At 38.3% G+C, this 19450-nt stretch overlaps 1 pseudogene; it reads right to left on the reverse strand.

Moving 5' to 3' along the window:
- The window catches only part of LOC128362816 (ecto-NOX disulfide-thiol exchanger 2-like), a 64120-nt pseudogene that overhangs the window by 9795 nt on the left and 34875 nt on the right, over nucleotides 1-19450 (reverse strand).

Genomic DNA, 19450 nt, shown 5'->3' on the forward strand with positions numbered 1-19450 from the left:
TGTAATCAGGGGTCCTTGCCTTTAAAACCACTTCCTGTTATATGGCCGTTTTCACAATTTTAACAAAATGCCCTTTTAAATGGCGGTTACACTTTGAGACACTGCATGTGGTTCACATATCTAGAACAATTGTATTCAATTACCCTTTATTTAATATGAAATAGTGACAATGTAAGATTATGCCAAACTAGTTGGTGTGGTGTTTTATTGAGAATTTTAGCAGTGTAATTGTTCACATTTTAACCCCTTTAAATTTGACTAAACTACATGGAAACAAAAAAAGGAGCATCACGTCATTGACCCATAAAAATTCTTGGGTGTTGAGAAATACATTGAAAGGAGATTATTTTTCCCCCCTATGCCATGTGTGGAAACACGGTTAAATTACTGACTTGCTGAGATAAGAATATGGAACAGCTTGTGTGTTTGTTGTGATTTCTTCCAGCAGTATGCAGTGAGGCAGGCAAGGGGAGAGGGTAGTATTGATTATCAAGTCTTATTAACTTGCTGTCCAAGGAAAGCTAACAGTCAGTAGATTCTGTCCGATTTCGCCCACATTTGCTCTGTATTTTCCCAGCAGGGATTGTTATCAACAATAGCAGACACATGCACCTGCACACATGCATGCACACATACACTAGAAGAAGAAGAAGTGTTTATTCTCCCATTAATCTGTGTGCTGCAACAGCCATAATTTGAGCTTTTTTCAGCTCTATGTACTTATGTATCTGTACAGTATGTACACTGTATATATATGTCCAGCTCCATTTATCAATATATGCCTCAATATGACATATTTTTATTGGAGAAAGCATCGGAAATACTAGCAATATTCCCTGTTTAATTTTACAGGGTTTTCTGATCGTATTTATCTGTGCAGAGATTCTTGGTAGTAATAATAAAGCATCTTCCAGTATGAAGCCTAAGGGGCATGACTTTCATTTAGAAAAGACATTTCAAAAGATTAGTTCTATTTCCTGTTCTGCACAGCTTATTTATCTATTATTATTTGTATTTATATCTATTATTTATCATGTTGCCTGTCTAATATCAGATTAGTTCTTTCAAGTGTGTACAAGTTCCAATTCTTTGAATTGAAGAGATTTAGGGTTCAGTCCTGTTTAATGTGCTCCAGGGGCTCCATGTGACAAACAGTTGTAATACAATTTTTGGTAGAGCCAATTTAATTCACCCTCCTTTGTCTGTAATTGTATTAGTCAGAACGTCTTTCAAGAACACAGAGGCCTGTACATTCTTTGAAAAATCAAATGATGGTGTCAAGACATTTGACTTCATTTACCTTTGTGACCACAACAGCAATTTATCAAACTACAGACTTTGAAATACAGATGATGACAGATACAGTGCTTGGCCAGTTGTGTGAGCATTTGTTGGACTCACCAAGGTTGTTTTTCTGTTTCTAATCACAGTGATTTCTTTCACAGATATTTTTTCTGAAAAATAAAAATCACTTTAACAGATACTGAAGTGTAAACTGTGTCCAAACTGAATACTATATACTGATTGTAATTGTGGTTTGTGTCTCCTACACACTGGAAACAACAAAATTAAGTGTACTTGCCAGTGTCAACATGCACCCTTAAATCACTGGATTTTTGAGTATAAACAGCATGTTGACGGCCACTATTGTCCTGCAGTTCAATGCATAATCAAATACATGAAGGGGCTAAAGTGGAAGATGGCTTGATGGTGTTGCAATAGCTCACATCACAACCCAGTAAACCAAAACATAAAACTTGTCGGAAAAACACATTTTTGCATGCTATTCCTGAGGTGTCGAAAATTAAAAATTAAGAGCACTGTCTAACTTGCACTGCACTTTTAGAAGCTTCCTAACTAATGTTGTCTCACTCAAAAATGACTGAAACAGTCATTGCTGGCAACTCAGAGGATTCCAAGTGTTTATTCCAAGTGTTTATCTAGCACAGCTTTCAGTTATTTTGGTTGTAAAGAGTATGCTCCATTCTGCCAAAATACCAGGTACAGTATTGCCTGTGAAGATCACAGTAAACCCAGCTTGTCTGTGGCAAGGTACCTATCTCCCTAAGCATCTGCACACTGCTGAGTGTCATCCCAAAAAAACTTTACCTGAGTCATCATCAGGTCGATCTCCTCTTCTCCCCCAACGCCCCAAGCTGCTCGTTGTGCATGCTTCTAATCCACCCCCCATAGTATAAAAACCTAAAACAATGTAAAAATATCAAACACTATTACATTTTTATATATATGTATATATATATATAAATATAATCAAGCCCTTAGAGTTATGTACAGTTGTACTTTTGTTAAGTTGAATTTTGAATGCAGGCCTCTTACTTGTAATTGTGCATTTTAACAATGAGGTATTAGTACTTTTACTCAAGTTAAGGATCTATATTTCTTCCACTGCTGGGTAGACGTTACAATTTTAGCACTTGGTACTTTTACTAAGAATAAAAATACTGACGTCCACTCTGGAAACTATTCATGTGGCACAGCTTGACCTGAACAGAGGCACCTTCTACCTTACTATTAGTGCCTGGTAAACACACACACACACACACACACACACACACACACACACACACACACACACACACCCCTATGTGTGCACACAAAATGAGTGTGCATCTGTTCTATGACACACTGAAGGGCATAAGACCATTCTTCTGTGGTTAATGCAGTGTGAAATTATATAACAGATAAAAGACAGTGGGATTAAAACAGGCTATTGAGCATGTTAAGGTACTAAAGCTCAAAGAGCAATGTAATCCTTCATGAATCTAACTTTATGCTGTTAACACTGGGAACCCTTTGAATACTATCCCAGAGTGTTTCAAAGCAGCCGTGAATAAAACATTACAGAAAACATTTTTAACATCTGATTTTTACATACAAGAATTACTACTACTGAAAAATACATTGCATTACATTTTCCAAGAAAGCTTAAGGGTAGAATAGCTACATAAAAGATTGCACAGTGTTCAATAACTGCAATTTTTATGGTGGCTAAATCTCTACATTTGTTTTCCTGAAACAATTTCCCTTTCAATTCGTCCCCTTCAATTTCCAGTGCCATGTCAAAGGGGAAGAAAAACTGGTGCCCTTTTAAGAGGCATAACAAGTTTCACCTTACTGAAAGCAAGAGAGGATGTGACATGATGTCTGTGCCACTGATTTCCTCTGCAGCAGAAGAACCATGATGCTATGTTAAGGCTGATTCTCCACGGTTTTTCAGCACATCAAGCCTTTCCCTAAACTTACAAATGTGTTTTAATTAAAAACCAAGATGCCTAGTTTAAACCGAGCATGTCCACATATGATAACAGTGTAAATATTTAAGAATGAAAGACAATAAGAAACGTTAACAGTGGTAACAGTGAATCGATTTGATCACTTCCAACAAGCTTCAGCAGTGATTTGTTATATGTATATATGGAGAATAAACACAGGCATTACTGTAGGTGTTTTTTGTAGTAGGAGGCCTCAAAGTAATGGAAATTTAACTGAAACTGAGAAAGAAAAGAGGAAAAACAAATAAAATACAACTTAATGGCTTTTGATTTGCTTCATTTAGGAAACTAAAAAATGCATCAAGCAAAGATGTGTCACCCATGTTGCAATAGAGTTATCGGCATACTTCTGCTGTGGTCTGTCTGGTGTACAGATGGTGAGGCAGTTTGCTTGATTACAGATACAGTGATGGAAACAACACCCAGGCTGACTGAGGCATGGAGAATTATTCAGGAGCTGATTTGCACTTATGTTGAACACAAGAGGCTCTACAGCAGCAGCAGTAACAAACACTGAGATCTGAACATACTATCACCCTATGAGCTGCACCCTCTGATACAAAGGCTATTGTCTTTACACTGGGGAGTTAACAACAGTGTGCAGAGGCATAATGCTCCGCCTAACAGCAAATCAATATTAGTGGGTTAAAGTGTAAAGTGTGATTGTGATTAATGTATCAAAATTCTAATGCGGACAGCTCCCAGCAGCAGTTCTGAATGCTTGTTAATGTCATACATCTATTTATGGAAAGTTATTAGCATTTTTATAGTTCTGCAGGGGATGGAGCAGAATGAACACTATTCTCTTTTGTTACTGTACATGAATATTCACACAAAGAATAGGGCCTCAATGACATTCAACAGAGAAAAAGCTTTAGCAACTCGCGTTGCTGTGCTGTGACGAAGCTTGATTTGAAATAATGCTTGTCTTCCGTTTGTTGATATATCATATTATGAACAGTGTTTTTGTGAGTTGATGAATCTCTTTGTCTGCATGTGTATAATATCTAAAATCTAAATAAACAATTCCTACACTCAAGAGTTTCAGTAGATCAAACCAGATCTAAACTTAATGCAAATTAATACCAACTAATGCTGCACTCTCCATTGAAAACAGCACAGACTCCATTAAATACAAGTCTTCATCACTATTAATGTGGCATTTCTCTGACAATGAATAATACTGAAAAAAGGTAAACACTGCTCAAATAAAACATGCAATCATTTTCTATTTATATATGGCTACAAGCAGTGAATAATGAGACAGTTTAGAGCAGCAAAAAAGCAAATTTACTTTTAGAGCAGAATTAAGATACCAACCTCGGCTTGTTTGTACCACAAGTTCTTATGCTGAGCTTTGGACAAGTGGTCCCATGCCTTTCGTTTGGAAGCAGTGTGAATTACAGAAAAAATCTGTTGCACTGTGGTGAGGAAGACATATGTAGATGTAGAGAAGTGGAAGAAAAGGAGACAGAAAGAGGGCAGGGAGGAAGGAGCAAAAGGAGCAAAATAATGAAGTCAGGAGGGGACAAAAGTGTTTTCTATCCACAATATGCTTATGTTTCAGACTTGTGTCTGACAGTGTTAAATACACTATATTGTAATACTGAACACAGGGATTTTCCTGTTTTTTTTTATTTGAGACAAACGTGACTGGCTGGAGAACATGTGTGATTTGTGCATTCACCGTGTCTGTTTGTGGTGGCCACATTTCAAGTAATGACAGTAAAGTGAGAGTTGAGTGTTGGCTAATTTGAGTGCATGTATTTTGGTTAACATTCTGTCATTTAACATTTTATGTCTGCTTTAAATGAAGTTTTACCTTTTCGATAGGCCCCGGTACACAGCTCAGTATATGCCTTACAAAAACACAGCATTAATGAATGGATGTGGCAACTTTATCACACAATCAAGTACATTGCCATAGATTTAAATTCCACTAATTCCACTTGATAACAAAGAGAAGCTGTACTCACTCATTAGAAGCTCATCTTACGGGCATTGCGCTCAGCAAAGTCATTTACAACGCCGCTCAGGTCCAAAGTCCTCTCTTCTGATAGCCAGTCCACTGAGTCCGGAGAAGGGGGATGCAGCGGTAGGGTCAATGCCGCTTCAATTACAGAGCTAGCTGGTAAGCTACCGCTAGCCTCCAGCGGCACGCTAGCTTTTCCCTGGGTCTGAGTAAAAAAACGTGTCTAATTTGGTCATTTTAGCTTTACCCTCATCCTGCTTCTTTCTTTTCTTCCTCTTTTGCGCGCTGCTTTTTTGTTTGGGCTTGCTAAACATGATACTACCTTTTCTAGTCAACTTTCATCCACTCGCTTTTTTTTTTTTTCCTGCTGAAAGGAGAAACAACTACGTCACTTCATCGCGACTCATCATGACTGACAGCTATCAAGGTGATTGGACAAATTATCATTTCCTCCTCCCATACCAACCACTCAGCTAACCTACCTTACTGACCCACCCCCAGCTATTTCATTCACAAAAACAATACAGCTGCTGGACAGCTGCTTTTTTCCCCCTTCCTTCATGGGTCCCTGGCGGCATCTGAGCCCCGGTTGCACCATCAATATTTACGCCACTGCTTTTTTACCCTTTTTCATGGACCCAGCAAGTTCTCCCCTAGACAAAAAGAAGAGCCACCAGTAAAGATGGCCTCTTACACTGTGATAGACAGGTCCCTGACAAAGCGCTTAGGTGAAAAAGTGTCTATAGGGATTAAAATGTTTTACCAAGAAGGAACAAACAATGAAAAAGTGACAAATGAGAGTATTCTATAGGCCTGGGACAATATATCTCCCAATTCAATGCTATCACAATACCTGGGTGCAGATTCGATTCAGTATCAATTCTCAATTGAATGAATAGAAAAGCAGGCATTATTTTCACTCTTTTGCTCCAATTTATTGCATTCCAAACACAGCTGTGTTCCTTAGTCCACTGAAACACAACATGACACATAACTAGCAATTAAGATAAATGGACCAAAGCATTTTTATTTTAAAAAGTTAAGTGCATTATTTAATGAATTGATTAATTTGAAAGCATCTTACAGTCTCTTGCCTGAACAAGAATTGGGAACTGAGGGGGAGGCACTCTGCTGTGTGGTAATTAACATCATGCCTCCATCAGTGGAGAGTGGCCTCTCAGCTGAACTGTTAACTCCAGGAAAGACATTGATGTCCAACATGCTTAGCAAGTGTAGGGTTGTTGAGTTGAAACAGACTGAGCACCAAGTTATTTTCTTATTCTCAGAGTTGGTTTAAGTTGTTTAATACTACAGTGGGTGTAGGTCAGCCAGTCTAATTTGTTACTGCTGGAGTTGGCAGCTCCACTAACGTTAGCCTTGGAGTGAATGCCTAGAAAGTTTACAGTGTAGCCTACTTAACATTCGCTTCCCAAAGGTAATTATTTAGTTATTATGTCAAGACATATTTGAAATTGCTGCTATTTTTGAAGATGAACTAAAAGATAACTCTAGCTTGTATGTGCTTTAGACTGTCCAAGTGCTGCAATGCCCCCGCAGTTGAGTTCCACCTTTTTGTTCTATCAGCATCACATATTGTAATTTTCAACAAAGGCAACGGCCAACAATAAAAATAAGAACTGCCTTTGATTTAGATAGGCAGGGAAAACCCTGGTATGTATAGTAATGTCGCCACAGAGAAAGATTCAGAGGGTCCAATTAAAACAAATTTAATTTTCACAATCTCAAAAACTGACCACATGACATGATTTCCAACAATTTCATGCCCATAAGATATATTTCCTCATCCTGTCTAGGTCAGGTTTGGTCTGTTTTTATCATAAAAAGTTCCTGTCTCCCAAAAAGTCTTCTTGACAGATGCCTAAGAGACCTAAAAAATTCACAGAGGATTCTGATTTCTTCAGCATTTAATGGTATTACTGTATTTCTGTATTCTAGTGGCTTCCTAGAATACAACAAGGAGGCCACATTAATTGCAATTTTTAAATTGTTGTCGAATCTGGTTTATTATATTGTGGCTCCCAGAAGAGAGATAGGAGAAAACACAAGGTAAAACAAAAATGCAAGTCAGATCAGACAGTTGTCACATCATAAGACACTGTCATAGAGCATTTAAACAGACATATATTCAGCATACTGTATAAGGCTTTTGATGCTAATAATCATAATATAATTTACATATCATCATGTTCTCATTATAAAGTCCTTTTTAAGAAACCCTAACAACAAAGCAGTGAGAACAGAAGAAAAAAAGACACTTTTTATTAGATATTCTACTACTTGGCAGCTAAATTATTATTTTTTTGTCATGATGCTATCAATCTTTAATCTACTCACCTGTAACAGATGCCAGTAATGTCTCTACGGGCCAGCAGGCATTCATTTAGAATAATAAATACTTCACAAGTTGCCAAGATAAACTTTGTGATTACCCCTGTGGTTTTGGCTTGGGTTGGCTGTGTGATTCACCATTCTGCTCTGTTTTGCAGGTGGGTCATTAGTGTAACTGGGAACACCTGCGGGCCCCGGTGTTTCCCAGGTTAAAAAAGTTATGGCTTCAGTTAACCTCCCCCTGTGTTCATCCCCAAATGCACACATTCTGGTTTGGTTATGCTGCCTTTGTTTCTTTTTTTGCACCACACACACACACCCTGATGCTAATGATGTCAACACCTCACGCTTTACATATTGAATTAATTCTTTAATTCGTACACTTTGGTTTAACAAAATATATTTTCCTAAAACCTTGACATTGGTGTGTATTCCTTTTTATTGTGTCCTAAGAACCGGGTCATAACATTTTTTTTTTTTGCTGACTGGCTGCCTTCCCTCTCTGAAGAGACCATCATGGTTCTCTGGGGGCTATTTTGTTTGACTACAGCTGAAGACTCAGCATTTCATGTTAACAGATTCTCTCAATCACTCAGTGTAATAACATTATAAAAACAACAGGCTCGATGTTCGACTCAATGTATCTTGTCACCATCACATACCGCATACATTCTACCATTTATATGCGCAGGGTTAAGACTGAATCATCTCCAGGATAGATTATGGTGAATTGATATTGTCATTTCCCTCTAAGGTGCCTGTGTTCAAGTTATAGCTGTACACAGAGGCTCAGTTTAGCGTTAGAAAAGTGTGCAGCATGTATACTTGTGTGTATGACTGTGTGTATCAGCTAGCAATATTATTGATACGTTTATGGCAAGGATACTTCAATTTCATTGGTCAATGGGAAATAGGGCCACAGAGAGACACTGTGACTGTGACTGTAACTGTGAGTTATTTAGCCCTGATTCTAGTTGTTGGCAACTACAATCATCTGATCAAGGCCTTTTATCTTTTCCCTGTTCCTATTTTAAATCCAGTGGTTACGGTGCTCTTAAACTTTTGAGCAGCCTTTTCTTTTCCATCAAATCTTCTGAATCTGTTTTTTTGTTTTAAGTAGGTGCTGAAAACTCATTTCTACAGGTTAGTGTTTTTATATTTACTCTCTGTTCACTTTTGATTATCTTGGCCATGCGCTTATTTCTTGTCCATGTATCAGGCATATGTGTATGCATGTACAGTATGTAGATGCTTACATATGGTGTATGTAGGTGTGTACTTGTATCTGTATGTCTGTCTTTTATCCTGTATGAAGCATTTTATAACAGTGTTATTAAGAGCTATACAAAATAACAAAAATACAAACAACCATATTTTTCACTGTATACAGATTTTGGACCTAATCCTCAACAAATGAATCAGCATGGATGGTTAGACAACACGGGGGATTTGCTTAGGAAATGTTAAAAGGAAATTGACAGAACTATTTTAGAGTGACTCTAAGTTTGTTGTAAGAGGCCAGAAAACATTCTGTCAGCTGGAGGAGATAATTCAATTTAAGGATTTTAAGTGATTGAAACATTGGCAGAAAAAAACAAAAATCCATCTGCAACAAACTGAACCAATTGCAGACTCCCCAAGTATTTATACTATCACCCAATCCTACTGGTGGGAGCCAGATGGAGGCATAAAAGCTGAACCCACTATGGAGCACTTGCTCTTCCAAGGCAGAAGGATGGCAGGAAAACTCTAACAACATAGGGGGATGATGCTTTAAGCAGGCTTTTTCCTCCTCCTCTCTGGAAGCACTCAGTGGTGAAATAAGCCCTCTGGTGAGAGTGAAATACCCTGGAGATCTCCCCTATGTTTTTGATGGAAAGCAGTCATGCCTAGCAAGACGTGTCAGAAACTAGCTATGGTCAGGGCCACGCCACAGGCCACGGTAGTAACTACACTGCTGGTCAGGTGTTTTTTTCATTTTCATTGCTAAGAGGGACACCGTCATAAGGTTTCGTATTCCCTAACAGAACCAGGATTGGGCAGTTAGCGCTTCAAGTAAGGGAATCACTTGGAACAACCTAATAAGTGTGCCAATATACTAGCCAATATATACTATACTGGAGGACACCTCAACAAGTAAATGCTTGTTTGTCATGATTTTAGAGCAGGAAATGTTGCCACATAATGTAATGGTGAAAATCCCCCTGTCAAGATTATTTATGTTCATGTACAGTATCTGGTGCATAACATCCTGTTACATTTAATGGAGGGTGTGCAAAATCTGCTCCATTGAAAATGTAGCCCAATCTCTACATAGAGCACTACTGTATAAATCATACAGTACTTTTGAAAAGCTACAGAAATGGTTAGTCACAGCTCTACATAAATGAAGGGGTTTCAAGAGTTTGATTCAAGCATACTGCAACATTTCTTCTGTTTTACAAGCATATTGAGGGCCAGGAACAGGTATTTTGGGGGTGTTTTTACTCTTTATAATACTTAATGTGTATGACCCGATTATCTTTATTTTGTGCATGTATTTTCTGAACAGTGTATGAGGAGGGAAACTCTTGGAAACCATTGGTAGCACGGGAATAGGGTGTGCCGATCAGATTGGCAGCAGTGTATATCCGCAGCTTGATGAAATGAAAATTGGAATTTACAGGGAGAAGATTCTCCACTAAGAAACGCAGGAGGCTCTGGGCAAGGTGAGAAAAGATGATTATAGGAATGGGAGAAGCCCTGGGTCAAACGTAGCACATCCTAAGGAGGGACTTAGAAAGATACAACTGAAAGATTTATGACAATTCTATGAATTGTTGGTCCCCCCTCGTATATAAACAGAAAGAAAACCAGAGAAGCAGAGAAGTAAAATAAAGAAAAAAAGAAAAGCTAGTTTTACTATATATGTGTAAACAAATAACCAACAACAAATAAATTAAAGAATAATTTCATTTTACTTTCACATCAACAATTAATAAATACAGGCATGTATATACATATATAAAAGTGAATTTCAAGCTTAAAAGATGAGCTACTTAAGTAAAAACAGAGCAAGAGAAGAGAGCAACACATGAGCCTTGTACCCTCAGTTCACACATCTGGTGGAAGAAGGCAAACTTCGACTTTGATATCGACTTCAGCTGGTCTGATGAAGCCGCTGCCCAATACAGCTGTGTCCAGTGGACGTAAGAGGTGAGATGAATTTCTCAATCAATGAGGGATTTTTCCTCTCCCCTTTATTGAATCACCTTGACCAAAGTATGTCTGTCTCATTCCAGCTGTCTCACTCTTGCCAATTTATTTTCTTAAGTCTGAAAGGTTTATGTCAAATGTGCAAACAAAAAAATGTGTGGACTGCCCATTCTACTGTTAAAAACACAACTAGAAAATCCTGTGAAACCTTCACACTGTCCGTACTTGACAGTAATTTTACCAGATCACGTGTTTTGTTGCTACGGCATTCAGTAAATTAGACTAATTAAAATATTTAAAACAGGAACCATGACCAAGGCCTTTCAATAAAGGTAATGCTATTCATGTTGACAGAAGTGAATACATATAATAATACGTCCTTGGATGGCAGTCTCAGGCACTGACAAAAGCAGAGCCTAGTGAATATGGATGTCTTTTGTTCACAGGTGTTGTGTGTAAAACTGCCTCATGGGAGACCAATTTCGGTGTTGACATTTGCATGGGTGGGACCACAGCGAGCAAAAGACAAACTCATGAATAGAAATACGTGTTTGTATGGATTATTGTGTTGGATGTGGATAGCCTTTAATGAGAGAAAATCACAAGCAGAAAGACCAGAACGAAAAAGACAAGTGAGTGAAAGAGAATGATGGAGGGAAATAGGGAAATGGAAACATGTAATGTAAGAGAGGCAAAGAAAGAGGTTGTAACCCACTTCAATCTGCCATTTCAAAGCCAATACAATGTATACAGATATTAATACTAGCATCATTATAAATATGTATCAATCAGGACCAATGTTGGGGAAGTTACTCAAAAAATGTAATATATTACACATTACTCGTTACTTTAAAAAAAAAGTATGTTACGCAACTTAATTACTCCCTGTGGTAAGTAATTACACTACATTACTTTTGCGTTACTCCTTAGCAATACCGGTGATGTTGTGTAAAAATAATATATCAACAGATAAAATAATATGAGTCTTGACTATCATAATACCATGTTATACAAATAACAACAATAGTAATTACCTCAAAATAATACATATAGCCTACAACCTGTTTCTCCTCGGAGTCAGCACTAGACTGGCCAGGCTGAAGAGCCTCTACACGGGCACACTAGATGGCTCACCAAAGTTTTCCTGTCCATTCCATATTATCAGTACTTTGCCGAGTGTGTTTCTGAAAGACAGAGATAAACGAGCAACGCACAAGCTTTGGCTGCTTGGTTGGGGTCTATTAGCTTTGTGTTAGTTGTGCCTCAAACGTGCATGAAACACACCTTTGATTATTTTTTATCCGCCCAATTTATACATAATAATTGAAGAACTAATGTAAACCAACTGTAATGTGATTACTGACTGTAAACACTGTAACACATTACATTACTGCATTACAGGTAAATGTAATATGATAACAACACTGATCAGGACAGCATGACGGCCTAATCTCGGGTGACAGATCTTTATTATTGTTGTTTCCTGCCATTCAACTAAGCATTATATGTGTATATATATATATATATACATTCACACTATGGATTTGAATGACATATGGAGGTGAAGTGGAGTCGCTATGTTGACAGTCTTTTACTGTCTAGTGAATTATATTTGCATATTCATAGATTACAGATTTTTTTAATGAGGGCAAAGGAGTTGTCATTATATGGATTTTAAAAGGGGTAATTATATCTTACTACATGTCTGGAAGGGATTTTTTAATTTAATTCCTCACACTGTCTAAAGAAACATTTTGATTTAGGAGTTTTTATTCCAAGCTCTACAGCTGTGTCAATCTGTTTCATGCTTGTCATTATTTTTCTGACGCTATCTTTGATGAAATAGCTAAATAACTAGACAGCTATGTAGGAAGATTACGCCCCCACTCTTAATCCCACCTACTAAGGGAGGTAGTTGTCAGTAGGCACAACACAAGATCAGTATATGAATCTCTGAACAAATGTGAAAAATGGACGGCAATAAAACATTTTGCGAAGTGGAGAGAAAAGTTTGTTTAAAGTTTTGTGTTATGGTTAGCCTTTGCAATTTCACTTGCACCTGCATCTTATGTTTCTATAAAATTAATCTTTTTCCATCATTATTGTGTATCAAACAATGTGTATGTATTTTTCCTGTGAGTGTGAGTGTCGGTGTGTGTGTGTGTGTGAGAGAGAGAAAGAGAGAGAGACTGAGAGACATGTGAAGACCTGGCGTATGTTGGTAAGTGTATGTGTGAAGAGCGCATTTATGTCATGGTATTTCTCTCTGGATATTTCAGCATTTGATATGCCGTGTATAGAGTGGTGACCTGTGATAAAACGGCAGCCTGCAGTGTGTCATGGGAATTACTGTAGCATGGCGTGGTCGATTGAACTTGTTACCCAAGTAAAGCGCTAACTGAATGATAAATTCTGTATGATGGAGTGCTATTCTCTGGGGACTGTGACATAGAATAAATTGTTTACCGAGTGCATGTATGCGTGATCAGGAGAGACACACTCAAAGAGACCACATGCTCCTTAACCTGTAAATTCTCTGGTAATATCATGTTTCCATGACTGGTGGCAAGAGGCCAGAGCCAATTTCCCATGTTAAGACACAATTTTCCAACACAGAACCTAGCAGGATTTTGGTCAATTCTTTGTCATGGGTCAAGTAAAAAGGAGAGAACAGATGGAGCAACATTTTTGGATACAGTGTACATAGCCAGTAAGGCCTATTGCTGGAGTTAGAAAGAAATGGAACCTTAAAAATCATAGAGGACAAATTAGTTGGAGAATATAGACTGTGTACCAACTGAATGTACTGTATATCTCTGGTGCTTAAAGGAGACATAATGCGCCTTTTTGAGATGTGGGTGTATTTGAAAAGTTTATATTTTGAGTAAAGATTGAGATAAAGAACTGAAATCTTACTATTATTTGTTCAGGTAGCCTCCCGAGCCGGTGGAAGTCAGCTGATAGGCAGCGTCATGTAGCTAACCAATCAAAACCTCCAGAGGGATGCCCTAAAATTACAGGAGCTGATATATAGCCGGTTTCATACAGATGCTAAGTTGCTACACTTAAGATAAATGAGGTGTTTAAAAAAAAAAAATCATACAAAGATATGCCAGTAGAGCCCCACAATGTGAATATACTGTAGACCTGGAAATGTGTTTGGTACATTCCCATTAACATGTTAGACTCCAGAGAGGCATTCAATGCAGTAATTCATTAATCTCAAGCATACTTGACTCACAGTGTGGCAGACACAGTGGTCAAAGCTTTTATGACACTTGTCCTGAGTTCCCTCCTGTATATTAGCATGTGAAGCAAAGCATATCAGCTGCATTACTGGAAATTTAGATATCCTCAAATGGCTCAGCTTGCTCAAATCAATTAATGTTAAGTATATCACCAGTCATGTCAGTGTGACTTTTCTTTTTTTGTGTTATGTGGCCACAGTGAAGCAATAATTGTATTTAGTCTTTTTGTGTTTTTGATGACCTTGAAAATAAAGTGTTTGCTATTTTCTTAATCATAGCTCGACTCTAACTCCCTGCACTCATTGCTCAGTCTGACAACTGCTCTCTTGCAGGTGTGAAGCAGATTTATGCTGGTAAAGTCAAGTAATGAGGAGAGGATGTAAATATATGGGCTGGATTGTCCTGTTTATGGTGTGCCACATTTTAAAAATGTAAATTTCATGATAAACACTCCTAAAGGCCAGCAAATAACATATGTTCATGGAAGTTGTGTTTTATGTGTAAAACAGTGCAACAAACTGGAAGACTCACATAGAGTCAGTATGCTGGCCATTGCAGTCTTGAACTTGTCAAGAGAAGAGGAAAGTCAGAGTCAGTCAATTCAAGCATAGCAAAATAAAGAGCAAAATTCCTTGAATACTTTTCAATTTAAGAAGGCGTCTACAAAAGAAAGGTTTCATAAAGTGCTATATTTACAAACTCTGTTATTTGACTAAAACAGGAGGCAAGTAAAAGGGTACAGTAAGAAAGAGGACAAGAGAAATGGGGCCAAAATCAATACAACAGAAGTGCAATAACAGGACAGCCTCTGCCAACAAAGTTTTGTCTAGCCAAGAAGGGACAGAAGGGAAGAGTTAGGGTCACCATGAGCAAAGTGTGCTGCCTCTGCAAATTTACTCTAAACCCATCTGATGGTCAGGAACATGCAGGAGGCAACAAGTGCAACGGTGTGTTTCTACTGCAGGAACTTCAGGAAGTTCCTGGTTAAATTTAGGAGGTGGGACCTTTACAGGATCGTCCTCTCAGCTGTTGTGTTTCTACAGCAGAGTAGGACCTGGAAGTGGGACTCTGACCGTGACGTCACAGAGGCGACTCGCCGAAAACATAACAAAGAAAACGACCACGAGGAGGTAAACACGAAGGATGGTACAATTTAAAGTGAGGTAAGTTAGTTAATGGAGTAGTGCATTAAAACTTACGCATTGACTTGGGCAGCAATTTTCTCCCATGCCACTTCTCTCTCCTTAGCGTCTGCAGCGGTGTTACTTTTAGTGAAATATATGATCATATTCACCACAGGCCTGCAGGGGGAGTGCCAGTTACAGTGAGGTGATGTACCTTGATCTTTTTTTCTCAGTAGTTGCCATGGTGAATCAAGGTATCGGGGCTCCATTGATGATGGCTTTTTATAGCGATGGCGCACACACTAAACTCAAGGTGAACATACTCAGAGTTGATTGAACTAATTCAGATCAGCTGTTCTGGAACCGGATACTCAGAGTTTCACATCTCAGAGTACGTCAACTCAGAGTTCAGGGTTAGACTCAGAGTTTGTTGAAGAAAGAAAACATGAGGATATGATGATGATGAGGTGAAAATAACTTCCAAGATATACTGTCTTCTAAGGAGGCAACAGAACAGAACATATGAAATAAAAGTATAGCATGAGTAAAGAAAACAGTACAGCATGATTGCGGATAAAAAATTATCATATAAATATATGCTGCATATAAAACAGCAAGAGGTTAAATAACAAGAAGTTCAGTGTAAAATCAATCAGTTCTAGTCTTTTCTTTAAATACCTTCAGTAAACAACTCTTGCTAAATGTCTCTGGTGTCTACAGAAAAGGTGAGTGCCATGTTATATAGCCACTGTTTACAAAGCCCAAGTTGTTTAGCAATACTCCTGCTTTGTCTGGTGAATAATCAGATGATGTCAACAGACTTTATTGATTTCTATTGTTGTTATTCCACTGTGGCCGGCCTGTCCTCTGCTGTCTCGCTGTGCGCTCAGTCAGAAGAGCATAGGATGGAATTCGCTCCCACACACAGGCATCAGTTCACAACAAACTCCCTCATGTCTACACACACACACACACACACATACACACACACACACACACACACACACACAAATAGTATTGCACATGCATCATGTTCACACACATAAACATTACTTAGGGTCTTTGCAGATTGTGCAGCTGGACAGGTTTATATTTATTTAAGCCCAGTCCTGGGATGCTCTCAGTTTCTCTCTGTCACACACAAACACACACACACACACACACACACACACACACACACACACACACACACACACACACACACACACACACACACACACACACACACACACACACACACACACACACACACACACACACAGTGGCTTGCATGAATGATGATCTATCACAGCTACAGATATTGAATCAAGGTGTTATCTCATGAATCCCTGAGGTGCTCCTGTTTGTTTACAGGCAGACTCTGGTCCCATACATTATCCCCTGCAGTGGCATTATTAATAGACAATCTCGAGGAATATTAGTGGTATTTGATCACTGACAATGGCCTGAGGCCAGAGAAATTTGGATTCTCATTTAATGGGTCTTTAGCAGAGGCCTGAGCATATATAAAATCAAATATAAGAATTATGTGTATGTATTACCTTGGTTTGTCTGAAAAAACACATGATTAGCATCTAAAGCCTTCTCTGTTACTTTGTCATTTTCTTCAGTAAGAGCTATTCCGACAAACTCCAGGTAGGATTGTTATTTTAAGCATGCAGAAAAATATCCAGAACATACTGTGACATTTTTCCCATATTTTGCTGTCAAGTGTGTCATTTGGTAAATACAGTCAACCCCATAAACTCTGTGAGCAGCTGTATGAAATAAAAAGAAAAAAAGAAATTTTTCATTCAAGAAAAATTTGAGATCTTCCATTGGCTTCCCACTGTTAGTTTTGCTGCCACTTAAACAATCAAATAAATATTTGTAAAATCACTTAAAAAGGTAAAAAAAGAAAAACCTCCACAAACCAGCCAAATAGATGAGAAATAATTAATTAACAGTTACTTTAATTACAAGGGCTACACATATATCTATCATTTATTGTTAGTTTTATCTTTTTACACTTCTGTTATATGACTTGTTTTCCCCTGAGTACATTAAGGTTGTCTATATCTTATATATCTACAAAAGCATTACCAAAATTCCACATTGAGTGCCTTCCTAGCTTGGATGTTAAAAGTAAAGAGACGTGGTTAAGGACAGGAAATGTGCTCTGAACACTGATCAGAACTATGCTAGACCATAAAAAGCATTTTCATATTTCAGATTATTGTACTATTGTAAGTCCTTGCAGTCAAGAAAAAAATGATTAACACATATCAAGTCACTTTGAATTCCCAGTCAGAAGCAGAAGTGAAAGGCACTCACATAAGAAAGTCTCCACACACTAAAAGAACGCTTTATGAAATGTCAAGTGTGTTCAGATTACTGGCTGGACTAGCTCTCACACATTTTAAATTAGCATATTTTAAAGAGCATATTTTCATCTAACTGGTGACGTTATTAGGGCCCCAGCACTGCAGTGCAAACACCCTATTGAATCTGTAGGAATTCTTTATTATTCATCACCCAAAACAACGGCCTAAACATACCCCAAAACCCACGAAAATTTGCACACCTCAGATCTGGTGAAAAACTTGATATTTTATAGCCCCATCACACAATATTCAATAAAAGCCTGGGTGCCAAGATGTCTACGTACCCGCTGTGTCTACCCTTGATAATGAATTTATGGTTGAAGTTGTTGACAAAGCAAGTATGATAGCATCTATGACTAATATATAAGTGGCAGATTTCTACTGCAACACTAGTGGCTCTGTGAGGCTGTACTAACTCAAATCTCAGCCAATATCAACTTAATGGTGATGCTAAAGAAAGGAGCACAAAAACAACAAAACCATTAGGATTCATCATTTTGGAACCATGAATGTCTATACAAAATGTCCCATCAGTCTATCCCAGTGATGCCGCTTAGTACACGTGCATCAGGTGCTGTCATATAAGCCACCAAGTACCAGAGAGGGCACCGGCTAGCTCTTCGGTAAACTTGGAAATATATTGACAGATTGAAACTTCCTGGTTTAATAACTCATAAGTGAAATATTGTAAAAAACACAAAGGATGCCTCTTTCCTAAGGTAGACAATGACATAATTTTCACCCAAACGAGCCATCCTTTCTTGCTGGACTAATAACATTGGCCTGTGTGTACAGCTGGCTGATTTATCCAATAGTTGTTGAGATATTTCAGTCTGGATCAAAGTAAATGACAGCGACTTATGTGGCCAAAAAAAATAATTTAAAAAATGGCTGACTTGGTTGCAACTTCTCAGATGGGAGCATTTGCTGCTTTTCTGTGCTCTGTATGGTTGAGCAGTGAATAGTTACTCTTTCATGTTTTTGTCCAGTTGGCCACCCTTATTACCTACTGTAGCAACAAGTGTACTTGGCATATATGCATGTTTCATGTTTGTCTACAAACCTTTGACCTTGTCACCCAGCTTGCAGATTCATGCTCAGAGTAGTGGACAATTGGAGGAGGTAATGGTGGCCTGAGATGATTCTCCTCCATCTTCGTCTGGTGCCGCTCTGGCCAACACTTGCTGCTGACACTCCCACTCATAAAGGTCATCTCTGAATCATTGTGGAGATGGCCAGAGTCTTTTGTGTCTGTGCTGAAGCCCAAACGGATGCAGTAACTTCAGAAGACCAAAGAGAGGTTTGAGAAAATATGGGAGAACTTATGAAAGAGAGGGAGGTGGAGAGAAACTGGTGGGCTGTAGAGATGCATGGAAAATACAGGACACAGAAGACAGCAGACACATTTTATTGAATTAATGAGAGTGATAACATGGTGAAATATTAACCAATCAAACACCTTTGATCCAAACATACAGAGAATAGACAGTGATAAACACAAACAGAATAAGATATAGATATAGAAAGATAGGAAGTCAAAAAGATACCACACACACACGCACACAGGCAAGCATGCGCACACACACACACACACACACACACACACACACACACACACACACACACACACACACACACACACACACACACACACACGCATAGAGGTATGTGACAAGGTTAAATTGCTTGTCCTAATTTTTCCTCTACAGTATATAGGAAGGAACACACTTATCTACACATCCTCTTTGTTACTGCAACTACATTTAAGGCGTGCAGATAGACAAAATGTGAACAAGTTACTTGAGCTTTTTACTCTGTATGTGCAAGCATGCAAGCCCTAATTACAGCAATAGCCTTGGATCACTCCACAGCCTCCCACCTGACATTTAAAGTGCATTGTACATTG

Source organism: Scomber japonicus, chromosome 8 (assembly GCF_027409825.1).
Source record: "Scomber japonicus isolate fScoJap1 chromosome 8, fScoJap1.pri, whole genome shotgun sequence".
Taxonomy (NCBI): domain Eukaryota; kingdom Metazoa; phylum Chordata; class Actinopteri; order Scombriformes; family Scombridae; genus Scomber; species Scomber japonicus.